The sequence below is a fragment of the Primulina eburnea genome, chromosome 18 (genome assembly GCF_022965805.1).
Source record: "Primulina eburnea isolate SZY01 chromosome 18, ASM2296580v1, whole genome shotgun sequence".
NCBI classification, from domain to species: Eukaryota; Viridiplantae; Streptophyta; class Magnoliopsida; order Lamiales; family Gesneriaceae; genus Primulina; species Primulina eburnea.
The window spans coordinates 13,256,863-13,271,660 of record NC_133118.1 but is presented as its reverse complement, the minus strand read 5'-3'; positions in this window follow the sequence as shown (position 1 = coordinate 13,271,660).

Below are 14,798 nucleotides of genomic sequence, written 5' to 3'. Positions count from 1 at the left end.
CACAACATTCGCCTTCCCTGGGTGATAACTGATAGTCACATCGTAGTCTTTGACCAGCTCTAACCACCTCCTCTGCCGCATATTGAGCTCTCTCTGAGAAAACAGATACTTCAAACTCTTGTGGTCTGTGAAGATCTCACACTTTTCGCCATACAAGTAATGTCTCCAAATCTTCAGGGCGAAAACCACAGCTGCCAACTCTAAATCATGCGTCGGATAATTCTTCTCATAATCCTTCAATTGGCGAGAAGCATAGGCAATGACCTTACCTCTCTGCATCAACACTGCACCGAGACCCTTCTTCGACGCATCGGTAAAGACAACAAAGTCCTCTGAACCACAAGGCAAAGAAAGAACAGGAGCCGTCGTCAATCTATCCTTCAACTCCTGAAATGCACTCTGGCAATCTATAGACCACTCGAACTTCACAGTCTTCCTTGTCAGATTGGACGATGGCAGGGCAATCTTGGAAAAATCCGAAATGAAACGACGATAATAACCCGCCAAACCAAGGAAACTGCGTACCTCTGAAACAGTCGTAGGAATAGGCCAACTCTGAATCGCCTCTATCTTCATCGGATCAACAGCAATGCCATCACTCGAAACGACATGGCCTAGGAAAGAAATCTGATCCAGCCAAAACTCACACTTCTTCAACTTGGCAAACAACCTTTTCTCTCGCAACAACTGAAGAACAACTCTGAGATGCTCGGCATGAAGCTCTCTGGTCTTGGAATAGATCAGGATATCGTCGATAAAGACAATGACGAAGCTATCCAAATACGGCTTGAACACACGGTTCATCAGGTCCATGAAAACAGAAGGGGCATTGGTCAAACCAAAAGACATCACGAGAAACTCATAGTGACCATACCTGGTCCGGAAAGCCGTCTTAGGGATATCAGACTCCCTAACCTTCAACTGATAGTAGCCAGACCGAAGATCAATCTTCGAGAAAACAGTGGCACCCTGGAGTTGGTCAAATAGATCGTCAATTCGTGGCAACGGATACTTGTTCTTGATTGTCACTTTGTTGAGCTCTCTGTAATCGATACACAGACGCAAAGAACCATCTTTCTTCTTAACAAATAGAACCGGAGCTCCCCAAGGCGAAGAACTCGGACGAATGAAACCCTTATCTAGAAGATCCTGCAACTGCGTCTTCAACTCTTTCATCTCGGTAGGAGCCATCCTATACGGAGCCTTAGAAATAGGAACCGTACCTGGAGCAAGATCAATAACAAACTCTACATCTCTATCCGGCGGCAAACCCGGAACATCATCCTCAAACACATCCGCAAACTCCCTCACCACATCAATATCATCAATATTCAACTTAATCAGTCTATCCACATCCACAACAGATGCCAGAAAAACATCACAACCTCTACACAAAAGCCTCTCAGCATCAAGACACGAAATAAAAGGAAGGATCAGCGAAGTACCTGAGCTGGCGAGAACTCCTCCCTGGCTATCATCTGCAAAAGTCACCGTCTTAGCAACACAATCGATAACAGCACGATAGGTGACAGCCAATCCATGCCAAGAATAACATCAAAGGCAACCATCGGGATCACAATCAAATCAGCAAAGACCTCTCGATCAACAAAACGAACGGGGCACGCATACACTATGGAAGTCGGGCACAAAACATCTCCCGAAGGCAAAACAACACTAAGCTGGAGGGGAATAACAGAAGGAACTATACCCAAAGATCTCAAAAACAATTCAGACATAAAAGAATGAGTAGCACCAGTATCAATCAAAGTAGTAGCTACTCTGCCTGAAATTAAAATGGAACTAGAGATTACAGAAGAATTACGATTAATACCTTCCTTAGTCATCGAAAAGATACGACCCTGCACCTTCTCCTGGCTAGCTCCCTTAGGACAATCTCTGGAAATGTGGCCTGGCATGCCACAACGATAGCAAGAACGAGAGCCAAATCTACACTCTCCACGATGGGGTCTGCCACACCTGGGACACAAGGATCTCTCAGAATCAGACGGAGCAACTGGCGCTGACGGTGGCCTAGGACTCTGATCCACCTTGCCCTTCCCCTTGAATCGATCTCTGCCACGCTGACCTGAACTCTGGCCTCTCTGCATACTAGCCTGGTGCCTCGCCTGCCTCTCTCTAGCGATATCCTTCTCGTCCTGCTCTGCTAGCAACGCCTTGGACACAATCTCCTTGAAAGTAACAGCCTTGGACATATTGATATCCCGCCTGATCTCCGCTCTAAGGCCTCGAATGAAGTGAGCGCCTTTATCTTTATCACTGGTAGCAATGTACGGAGCAAATAGGCAACCCTCCTCGAACTTGAGAATATACTCATCCACGTTCATGCTCCCCTGACGAAGCTCCAAGAACTCTGTAACCTTCCTCGCTCGCAGTGCATCAGGAAAGTACTTGTCGTAGAACAGCTCAGTAAACTCAGACCACTTCAAAGTAGAAACATCAATGCCAACCTTGGTCGCATTCCACCACAAACGTGCAGCTTTAATCAGCATAAAAACAGCACAACTGATACGGTCTTTGTCCTCATAGTGGAGATGATCGAAAATCGCCTCTAAAGCCTTGACCCACTCTACTGCAGCTAAAGGATCGGAGCTGCCTGGAAACTCGGGTGGATCCATCCTCTTAAACGCAGAAAAGATGGCATCAGAACCAACTGCTACTGGAGCAACCTGCCCTCTACCTTGGCCTCTGCCCTGGCCTACTCCTTGCAGTCTAAGCAACTGCTGGATCTGCTCACTGTGAACCTTAGCCTGCTCCTTCAGTAACTTGCCGAACTCGTCGACAACTCTCGAGGACGAACTATCCTCCCCCTCTGACGCCTTACGCTTAGGAGGCATCCTATACTCTACAATGCTCACAAGACACCAATCAATACATAACAATAGATAGATGCAAAGAAAACATACCCGGACAGTTGAAAGTAGACGAAGTCATATGCATTGGTCCGAAGAACACCGCTCTGATACCACTAAATGTGACACCCCGATCCTCTTTTAAAATAAATACGCAGCGGAAATAAAATTTTCTCTTTTCAAAATATACGGAAGGAGTTTCAAAATACATTTCTTCAAATATCTTTACAAAATAAATACATGATCATTTAAATGACATAACAAAAACAAAACATCATTCCTATGATCATGCCAAAATCCTCCTTCCACGGTGTATGCATATGACCCTCAATCCACAGTCAACGTCCCGGGGCACCACTCTGATCTGCATCACATGAAATAACTGAAATGAGAATAAATCTCAGCAAGTGGAACTCTTATATATTAATAAACAATAATCTCTGTAAAACATCTCTTTGAAATCATAAATACCATCAACTCTGAACTGTAAACTCTGAATATCAATAACATAGCAATAGCATAAAAAATATGATGGTATTTCTCTTTTGCTCTGGGGATTGATATCAATAGTATCTCTGCTCTGGGTTGCTCGTATCCCAAATCGATATAAATACCGATAACTCTGAGGGATATAAGCCTCTGGGCGATGATCATCTAATATTGCATGCAATCTCTGACTATATATTTATCAATCCGAAAACATTTAAACTCTTCTCTGGTTTTAACAATCACTTTAAACTCTATATTATTTCTTTTATTCCCTTTCAACAAAATGAGACCTACAATGTCTCTACTATATATAGCAATACATACTATGGATCAAATGGAAGGGAATAACACAATAAACTCTTTGAAACACATACATATATAATCATGTGAGCAAAAAGGAATGAAATTCCACTTACAAACCACAACAACACCTCAACTTAGCTCTTGATCACCACCTACAACAAATAATCCACAAATAACACCAATATCAACTAAATATCCAAGATTACAAGCTAAATAATCCATAAATCCACATAAACAACCAACCTAAACAACTCTTAATTTACAACCTTAACAGAATCGCACCAAAAACTTACCCAAGCTTCCTAGCACCAAGGAGAATGTCGAACTCAAGTCGAAATTCCAAACAAACGCTTGAATCGAAGATAGGAAGTGAAAGAAGTGATGAAAAACCCTAAAAATGGAGAGAAATGTCGAGAATGAAGGAGAGAAGAAAGGAAAAGCATGGCCAACCACTCCAAAAAGTAGCTTAAAAACTCGACCATACCTTCACCGCGGGTGCGCCAACACAAGGACCGCGGGTGCGCTATGGTTACGGCAATCTCAAAAATTCTGGAACACTAACACCGCGGGTGCGGCACTGCAAGCAGCGCGGGTGCGGTCTCTACCGCGGGGGCGGTCACTACATCACCGCGGGTGCGGTGTGCTCACGGCAAAGCACTATTCCCATGCAACTAAAATCGAACCGAAACGCTGAAACGAACAACCAACATCAACTAATACCTCAAGACAATAAAACTAACAATACTATAGCCCAAAAATACAACTCTGAACATCTAATCAAATATCCCAAATAACAAACGAAACTTAAATCGTACCGTACACCGGGCTCGGCTATTACAATCTCCCCCCCTTAAGGGAATTTCGTCCGCGAAATTGACGTCACGGCACGAACAACTCAGGATACTTCTCTCTCATCTCATCCTCTGGTTCCCACGTAGCCTCCTCTATCAAATGGTTCCTCCAAAGAACTTTGACAATGCCGATCTCTTTGTTCCTAAGAACTCTAACTGTGCGATCCAAAATCTGAATCGGAATCTCTTGATACGTCAAATTCGGCGTCAAGTCCAATGGCTCGTGGCGAAGAACATGGGAAGGATCTGCAACATACTTCCTGAGCATCGAAACGTGAAACACATTATGAACTCTGTCAAGATCTGGAGGTAGGGCTAATCTGTAGGCTCTGTCACCAACTCTGTCCAAAATCTCGAATGGACCAATAAATCTAGGACTCAACTTGCCCTTCTTGCCAAATCTCATCACACCCTTGAGAGGTGCTATCTTCAGAAATACATGGTCGCCAACCTCGAACTGCAAAGGTCTACGACGAACATCTGCATAGCTCTTCTGTCTGGACTGGGCAGTCTTCATCCTTTCTCTGATAACAGCAACAACATCGGCAGTCTGCTGGACCAACTCTGGTCCCAACATCTTCCTCTCACCAACCTCGTCCCAATACAAGGGAGATCTGCACTTCCTGCCATAAAGTGCCTCATACGGTGCCATGCCAATCGTCGCCTGGTAGCTATTATTATAAGTAAACTCAACCAAAGGCAACAAAGAATCCCAGCTACCTGGAAAGTCTATCGTACAAGCTCTGAGCATATCCTCAAGAATCTGAATGACTCTCTCTGACTGACCATCGCTCTGAGGATGATAGGCTGTACTGAACGCTAACCGCGAACCCATAGCTCTGTGCAAACTCTTCCAAAACTCTGAAGTAAATCTAGGGTCACGATCAGACACGATCGACACAGGGACACCATGAAGTCTGACAATCTCTGCCATGTAGTCCTTGGCATACTGATTCATCGAATACGTCGTCTTGACTGGAAGAAAGTGCGCTGACTTAGTCAATCGATCAACGATAACCCAAATAGAATTGAAACCTCTCTGCACTCTGGGAAGACCAGTCACGAAATCCATCGTAATATGCTCCCACTTCCACTGAGGAATCGGCAACGACAACAATGTCCCAGCAGGTCTCTGGTGCTCAATCTTCACCTGCTGACAAGTAAGGCACTGAGAAATGAACACGGCAACATCCTTCTTCATACCTGGCCACCAGTAGAGTCGACGAAGATCCTGATACATCTTCGTACTGCCTGGATGAATCGAATACGGCGCGGTATGAGCCTCTGTCAGAATATCTCTACGAATATCATCGCCAACAGGAACACAAATACGACCTCTGAAAGTCACCACACCATCACCATTCAAGGTAAACTCTGAATTACCTCTAATCTCTGCTCTATCTCTCAACTCTGTCAACTGAACATCAGTCGACTGCTCTCTACGAATCCTGTCCGTCAATGAAGATCAAATAACCAACGCTGAAAGACGAGCAATGGTGCCTGGAATCACCAGATCAATCTCCTCTCTCTGCAAATCCATCAGCAACGGTCTCTGAATCAAAGAACTCAATGAAGCACTCGACTTACGACTCAAAGCATCAGCCACAACATTCGCCTTCCCTGGGTGATAACTGATAGTCACATCGTAGTCTTTGACCAGCTCTAACCACCTCCTCTGCCGCATATTGAGCTCTCTCTGAGAAAACAGATACTTCAAACTCTTGTGGTCTGTGAAGATCTCACACTTTTCGCCATACAAGTAATGTCTCCAAATCTTCAGGGCGAAAACCACAGCTGCCAACTCTAAATCATGCGTCGGATAATTCTTCTCATAATCCTTCAATTGGCGAGAAGCATAGGCAATGACCTTACCTCTCTGCATCAACACTGCACCGAGACCCTTCTTCGACGCATCGGTAAAGACAACAAAGTCCTCTGAACCACAAGGCAAAGAAAGAACAGGAGCCGTCGTCAATCTATCCTTCAACTCCTGAAATGCACTCTGGCAATCTATAGACCACTCGAACTTCACAGTCTTCCTTGTCAGATTGGACAATGGCAGGGCAATCTTGGAAAAATCCGAAATGAAACGACGATAATAACCCGCCAAACCAAGGAAACTGCGTACCTCTGAAACAGTCGTAGGAATAGGCCAACTCTGAATCGCCTCTATCTTCATCGGATCAACAGCAATGCCATCACTCGAAACGACATGGCCTAGGAAAGAAATCTGATCCAGCCAAAACTCACACTTCTTCAACTTGGCAAACAACCTTTTCTCTCGCAACAACTGAAGAACAACTCTGAGATGCTCGGCATGAAGCTCTCTGGTCTTGGAATAGATCAGGATATCGTCGATAAAGACAATGACGAAGCTATCCAAATACGGCTTGAACACACGGTTCATCAGGTCCATGAAAACAGAAGGGGCATTGGTCAAACCAAAAGACATCACGAGAAACTCATAGTGACCATACCTGGTCCGGAAAGCCGTCTTAGGGATATCAGACTCCCTAACCTTCAACTGATAGTAGCCAGACCGAAGATCAATCTTCGAGAAAACAGTGGCACCCTGGAGTTGGTCAAATAGATCGTCAATTCGTGGCAACGGATACTTGTTCTTGATTGTCACTTTGTTGAGCTCTCTGTAATCGATACACAGACGCAAAGAACCATCTTTCTTCTTAACAAATAGAACCGGAGCTCCCCAAGGCGAAGAACTCGGACGAATGAAACCCTTATCTAGAAGATCCTGCAACTGCGTCTTCAACTCTTTCATCTCGGTAGGAGCCATCCTATACGGAGCCTTAGAAATAGGAACCGTACCTGGAGCAAGATCAATAACAAACTCTACATCTCTATCCGGCGGCAAACCCGGAACATCATCCTCAAACACATCCGCAAACTCCCTCACCACATCAATATCATCAATATTCAACTTAATCAGTCTATCCACATCCACAACAGATGCCAGAAAAACATCACAACCTCTACACAAAAGCCTCTCAGCATCAAGACACGAAATAAAAGGAAGGATCAGCGAAGTACCTGAGCTGGCGAGAACTCCTCCCTGGCTATCATCTGCAAAAGTCACCGTCTTAGCAACACAATCGATAACAACACGATAGGTGACAGCCAATCCATGCCAAGAATAACATCAAAGGCAACCATCGGGATCACAATCAAATCAGCAAAGACCTCTCGATCAACAAAACGAACGGGGCACGCATACACTATGGAAGTCGGGCACAAAACATCTCCCGAAGGCAAAACAACACTAAGCTGGAGGGGAATAACAGAAGGAACTATACCCAAAGATCTCAAAAACAATTCAGACATAAAAGAATGAGTAGCACCAGTATCAATCAAAGTAGTAGCTACTCTGCCTGAAATTAAAATGGAACTAGAGATTACAGAAGAATTACGATTAATACCTTCCTTAGTCATCGAAAAGATACGACCCTGCACCTTCTCCTGGCTAGCTCCCTTAGGACAATCTCTGGAAATGTGGCCTGGCATGCCACAACGATAGCAAGAACGAGAGCCAAATCTACACTCTCCACGATGGGGTCTGCCACACCTGGGACACAAGGATCTCTCAGAATCAGACGGAGCAACTGGCGCTGACGGTGGCCTAGGACTCTGATCCACCTTGCCCTTCCCCTTGAATCGATCTCTGCCACGCTGACCTGAACTCTGGCCTCTCTGCATACTAGCCTGGTGCCTCGCCTGCCTCTCTCTAGCGATATCATTCTCGTCCTGCTCTGCTAGCAACGCCTTGGACACAATCTCCTTGAAAGTAACAGCCTTGGACATATTGATATCCCGCCTGATCTCCGCTCTAAGGCCTCGAATGAAGTGAGCGCCTTTATCTTTATCACTGGTAGCAATGTACGGAGCAAATAGGCAACCCTCCTCGAACTTGAGAATATACTCATCCACGTTCATGCTCCCCTGACGAAGCTCCAAGAACTCTGTAACCTTCCTCGCTCGCAGTGCATCAGGAAAGTACTTGTCGTAGAACAGCTCAGTAAACTCAGACCACTTCAAAGTAGAAACATCAATGCCAACCTTGGTCGCATTCCACCACAAACGTGCAGCTTTAATCAGCATAAAAACAGCACAACTGATACGGTCTCTGTCCTCATAGTGGAGATGATCGAAAATCGCCTCTAAAGCCTTGACCCACTCTACTGCAGCTAAAGGATTGGAGCTGCCTGGAAACTCGGGTGGATCCATCCTCTTAAACGCAGAAAAGATGGCATCAGAACCAACTGCTACTGGAGCAACCTGCCCTCTACCTTGGCCTCTGCCCTGGCCTACTCCTTGCAGTCTAAGCAACTGCTGGATCTGCTCACTGTGAACCTTAGCCTGCTCCTTCAGTAACTTGCCGAACTCGTCGACAACTCTCGAGGACGAACTATCCTCCCCCTCTGACGCCTTACGCTTAGGAGGCATCCTATACTCTACAATGCTCACAAGACACCAATCAATACATAACAATAGATAGATGCAAAGAAAACATACCCGGACAGTTGAAAGTAGACGAAGTCATATGCATTGGTCCGAAGAACACCGCTCTGATACCACTAAATGTGACACCCCGATCCTCTTTTAAAATAAATACGCAGCGGAAATAAAATTTTCTCTTTTCAAAATATACGGAAGGAGTTTCAAAATACATTTCTTCAAATATCTTTACAAAATAAATACATGATCATTTAAATGACATAACAAAAACAAAACATCATTCCTATGATCATGCCAAAATCCTCCTTCCACGGTGTATGCATATGACCCCCAATCCACAGTCAACGTCCCGGGGCACCACTCTGATCTGCATCACATGAAATAACTGAAATGAGAATAAATCTCAGCAAGTGGAACTCTTATATATTAATAAACAATAATCTCTGTAAAACATCTCTTTGAAATCATAAATACCATCAACTCTGAACTGTAAACTCTGAATATCAATAACATAGCAATAGCATAAAAAATATGATGGTATTTCTCTTTTGCTCTGGGGATTGATATCAATAGTATCTCTGCTCTGGGTTGCTCGTATCCCAAATCGATATAAATACCGATAACTCTGAGGGATATAAGCCTCTGGGCGATGATCATCTAATATTGCATGCAATCTCTGACTATATATTTATCAATCCGAAAACATTTAAACTCTTCTCTGGTTTTAACAATCACTTTAAACTCTATATTATTTCTTTTATTCCCTTTCAACAAAATGAGACCTACAATGTCTCTACTATATATAGCAATACATACTATGGATCAAATGGAAGGGAATAACACAATAAACTCTTTGAAACACATACATATATAATCATGTGAGCAAAAAGGAATGAAATTCCACTTACAAACCACAACAACACCTCAACTTAGCTCTTGATCACCACCTACAACAAATAATCCACAAATAACACCAATATCAACTAAATATCCAAGATTACAAGCTAAATAATCCATAAATCCACATAAACAACCAACCTAAACAACTCTTAATTTACAACCTTAACAGAATCGCACCAAAAACTTACCCAAGCTTCCTAGCACCAAGGAGAATGTCGAACTCAAGTCGAAATTCCAAACAAACGCTTGAATCGAAGATAGGAAGTGAAAGAAGTGATGAAAAACCCTAAAAATGGAGAGAAATGTCGAGAATGAAGGAGAGAAGAAAGGAAAAGCATGGCCAACCACTCCAAAAAGTAGCTTAAAAACTCGACCATACCTTCACCGCGGGTGCGCCAACACAAGGACCGCGGGTGCGCTATGGTTACGGCAATCTCAAAAATTCTGGAACACTAACACCGCGGGTGCGGCACTGCAAGCAGCGCGGGTGCGGTCTCTACCGCGGGGGCGGTCACTACATCACCGCGGGTGCGGTGTGCTCACGGCAAAGCACTATTCCCATGCAACTAAAATCGAACCGAAACGCTGAAACGAACAACCAACATCAACTAATACCTCAAGACAATAAAACTAACAATACTATAGCCCAAAAATACAACTCTGAACATCTAATCAAATATCCCAAATAACAAACGAAACTTAAATCGTACCGTACACCGGGCTCGGCTATTACAGAGTGGCTCTAGACAGACTAGTCAGGGCCAGAATTATACAGGACCATACTGTAGCACCTGTGGAGGGAGGCATTCCACAGAGCAGTGTAGAGGAGTGTTCGGCAATTGCCGCATCTGTAAGCAGCATGGACACTTTGCTCGAGTGTGTCCTCAGAGAGGTGCTCAGGGATCACAGACAGCTGAGTCATCTGGATCAGTTGCTCAGACAGGGAGACGACCCTCTACCGTGCATTCCTTTCAACCAGCACCGTCTACTCTGTCACAGCAGAGGCCAGGAGGGGGCCAGACAGCGAGCCAGCCTCCTAGACAGCAGGCCCGATTGTTTGCTTTGACTGAGGAGCAAGCTCAGGATGCACCTGATGATGTCGTGGCAGGTAACTGTTTTATTTCTGGTTATCCTGCATATGTATTGATTGATACTGGTTCATCACATACTTTTATGTCTGAGCGATTTGCTTTAATGCATTCATTGCATGTTGAGTCCTTAGCTACTGTAGTATCTGTCACGTCTCCGTTAGGAACAGGTTTGATATCGGTGAAATCTGTGAAATCGTGTATACTGCAGTACGACGGGCATACGATTGAGCTAGACTGTATTGTGCTTGGTTTATCTGATTTTGATTGTATCATCGGTATCGATACGTTAACCAAGTATAGAGTTACAGTTGATTGTTTCCACAAGATTGTACGCTTCAGACCTGAAATGGCTGAGGAGTGGAAATTTTATGGTAAGGATTCTCGTTCTAGAATTCCTTTGATATCTGCAATAAATATGACACGATTATTGCAGAAAGGAGCAGATGGATTCCTGGTATATTCAGTTGATTTACTGAAGTCGAGCCCATCATTGGCGGATTTGCCAGTGGTGTGTGAATTTGCTGATGTCTTTCCAGACGAGATTCCTGGATTGCCTCCGATTCGAGAGATAGACTTCAGCATAGAATTGATGCCAGGAACAGTTCCGATTTCGAGAGCTCCATACCGAATGGCACCAATCGAATTGAAAGAATTAAAGGAACAGTTGGAGGATTTACTGGCCAAGGGTTACATTAGACCTAGTGTATCTCCTTGGGGTGCTCCAGTACTGTTCGTAAGGAAGAAGGACGGGTCGATGAGACTTTGTATTGATTACAGGAAATTGAACAAAGCAACGGTAAAGAATAAATATCCATTGCCTCGTATTGATGATTTGTTTGACCAGTTGCAAGGTTCTTCGGTGTATTCCAAGATCGATCTGAGATCTGGATACCATCAACTGAGAGTCAGGGATTCTGATATCTCAAAGACATCATTCAGAACCAGGTATGGACACTATGAGTTTATTGTCATGCCTTTTGGTTTGACGAATGCACCGGCGGTGTTTATGGGATTGATGAACCGCGTCTTTCAGAAATATTTGGATTATTTTGTTATCATATTCATTGATGATATATTGATTTATTCAAAGAATATGATTGAGCATGCCGATCATCTGAGGACTGTGTTGAGAATTTTGAGGGCAGAGAAACTGTATGCTAAACTGTCGAAATGCGAGTTCTGGTTGAAATAGGTGGTATTTTTGGGACATATTATATCCGGAGACGGGATATCTGTTGATCCCAGTAAGGTTGAGGCAGTGATCTCTTGGCCGAGACCTACGTCTGTACCAGAAATTCGCAGTTTTATGGGTTTGGCAGGGTATTACCGACGCTTTATTCAAGATTTTTCGAGTATTGCCAAGCCTATTACACAGTTAACTCAGAAGAATGCTCCGTTTAATTGGTATGAAGACTGTGAGATCAGTTTTCTAGAACTGAAGAAAAGATTGACCAGTGCGCCTGTGTTAACGATTCCTTCAGGTACTGGTGGATTTGTTGTTTATTGTGATGCATCTCACCGAGGATTGGGTTGTGTTCTGATGCAGCGAGGGCATGTGATTGCTTATGCCTCGAGACAGCTGAAACCCCATGAAACACGATACCCAATTCATGATCTTGAATTGGCAGCCATAGTCTTTGCACTAAAGATATGGCGACATTATCTGTACGGTGAGAAATTTGAAATCTATTCTGATCATAAAAGCTTGAAATATCTGTTTTCACAATCAGAATTGAATATGAGACAGCGAAGATGGCTGGATTTATTGAAAGACTTTGATTGTGAAATCAAGTATTATCCAGGAAAGTCGAATGCAGCAGCAGATGCACTGAGTCGAAAGGTATGTGCACTATCCTTATCGATGATTGGTATATCGAATTTGATTGAAGACTGCTGTTTGTCTGGATTAGTATTTGAGACAGATCGTCAGCCCCTGAGATTGTGTGCTGTTCGAACTGAACCAGAGCTACTTTTGAAAATTAAAGAAGCTCAGAAAGGTGATCAGAATATACAGAAGTCGATTGCTAGGGTTAGAGCTGGACATCGATCGGAATACCAGGTTCGAAATGGTATTTTGTATGTGAATAATCGTTTAGTTGTGCCGAATGTTTCGGAATTGAGACAGCGAATATTATCAGAAGCGAACAACAGTCGTTTTAGCATTCATCCTGGTGGCAGGAAAATGTACAATGATTTAAAGACACAGTATTGGTGGAAACAAATGAAAGCTGATGTGACTACATTTGTAGCCAAGTGTCTGAATTGCCAACAGGTGAAGGCTGAAAGAAAGAAACCAGAAGGATTGTTACAGAGTTTGTCCATTCCTGAATGGAAATGAGATCACATTTCCATGGACTTTGTGACACAGTTGCCGAGATCCTTCCGAGGTTGTGATGCGTTTTGGGTCGTGATTGATCGATTTACCAAATCAGCATGTTTTATTCCATACAAGATGACATACCGATATGACCAGATGGCTGATATTTATGTCCGGGAAGTGGTAAGACTGCACGGAGTGCCGAAGTCGATTGTTTCAGATCGTGACCCTCGGTTTACTTCGCACTTCTGGCAAAGCCTGCAGCAAGCTCTTGGTACGAAGTTACATCTTAGTACCGCATATCATCCACAGACTGATGGACAGTCAGAGCCTATGATTCAGACATTGGAAGATATGCTGAGAGCTGTAGTGCTTGATTTTAGCACTGGATGGCAAGATGCATTACCACTTTGTGAATTTTCGTACAACAACAGCTATCAAACGAGTATTGAGATGGCACCATTTGAAGCGTTGTACGGAAAGAAATGTAGATCCCCTCTTTACTGGGATGATATCTCTGAAGTTCCTGAGACTGGACCTGATATGATCAGAGATATAACTGAGAAAGTTAAGTTGATTCAGAAGAAAATGAAGGCAGCTCAGGACCGACAAGCCAAATATGCCAACCTCAGACGACGACCGTTGGTATTTGAAGTAGGAGACCGAGTATTCCTGAAAATTTCTCCTTTCAGAGGTGTTGTCAGATTCGGCAAGAAAGGGAAATTGTCTCCAAGATATGTGGGTCCTTATGCGATTCTTGAAAAGATAGGAGATCGTGCCTATCGACTTGCATTGCCGCCTTCATTGTCCGAGATACATGATGTCTTTCATGTATCGATGCTGCGGAAGTACCTCCCTGATGATTCACATGTGATTCAACCCGACGAGACTGAGCTGGATGAGACATTGAGTTATGTCGAGAAACCGATCAAGATTATTGATCGTAAAGAAAAACAGCTCAGAACGAAGATGATCCCATTGGTGAAAGTTCAATGGACTCGTCATGGCGTTGAAGAAGCCACGTGGGAGACTGAATCTGACATGAGACAGGAATTCCCAGCATTGTTTCACTGATGTAAATACGTACTTGATTGTAATTACATTTCTTCTTAATGATATGATTTGATTGCCTGTGATTTCGAGGACGAAATCGTATCTTAGAGGAGGAGAAATGTAATGCCCGGAAAATTAATCCCAGTAATCGGTAATTATTGAATTATAATTTGATATGATTATGGAAGGATTAATCGAGACATGAAATACACATAAGTGTGAAAAGTGTGTGTATTGGTGCAAAGGACTCACGCACATGCGTGAGCTAATGCACGCGCATGCGCGCATTGGACAGTAGACTTCGCGCATATGCGCGGAGTGACTGCGCGCATTTGCGCGAAGGAGGCAGTAGGGTGCCTCGAGATGAAAGTTCCCTCGCGCACATGCGCTGGTCGATGCGCGCATATGCTCGAGGCGAGGTGAGCGGCACGCGCGAGGACGAGGGTCTCGCGCA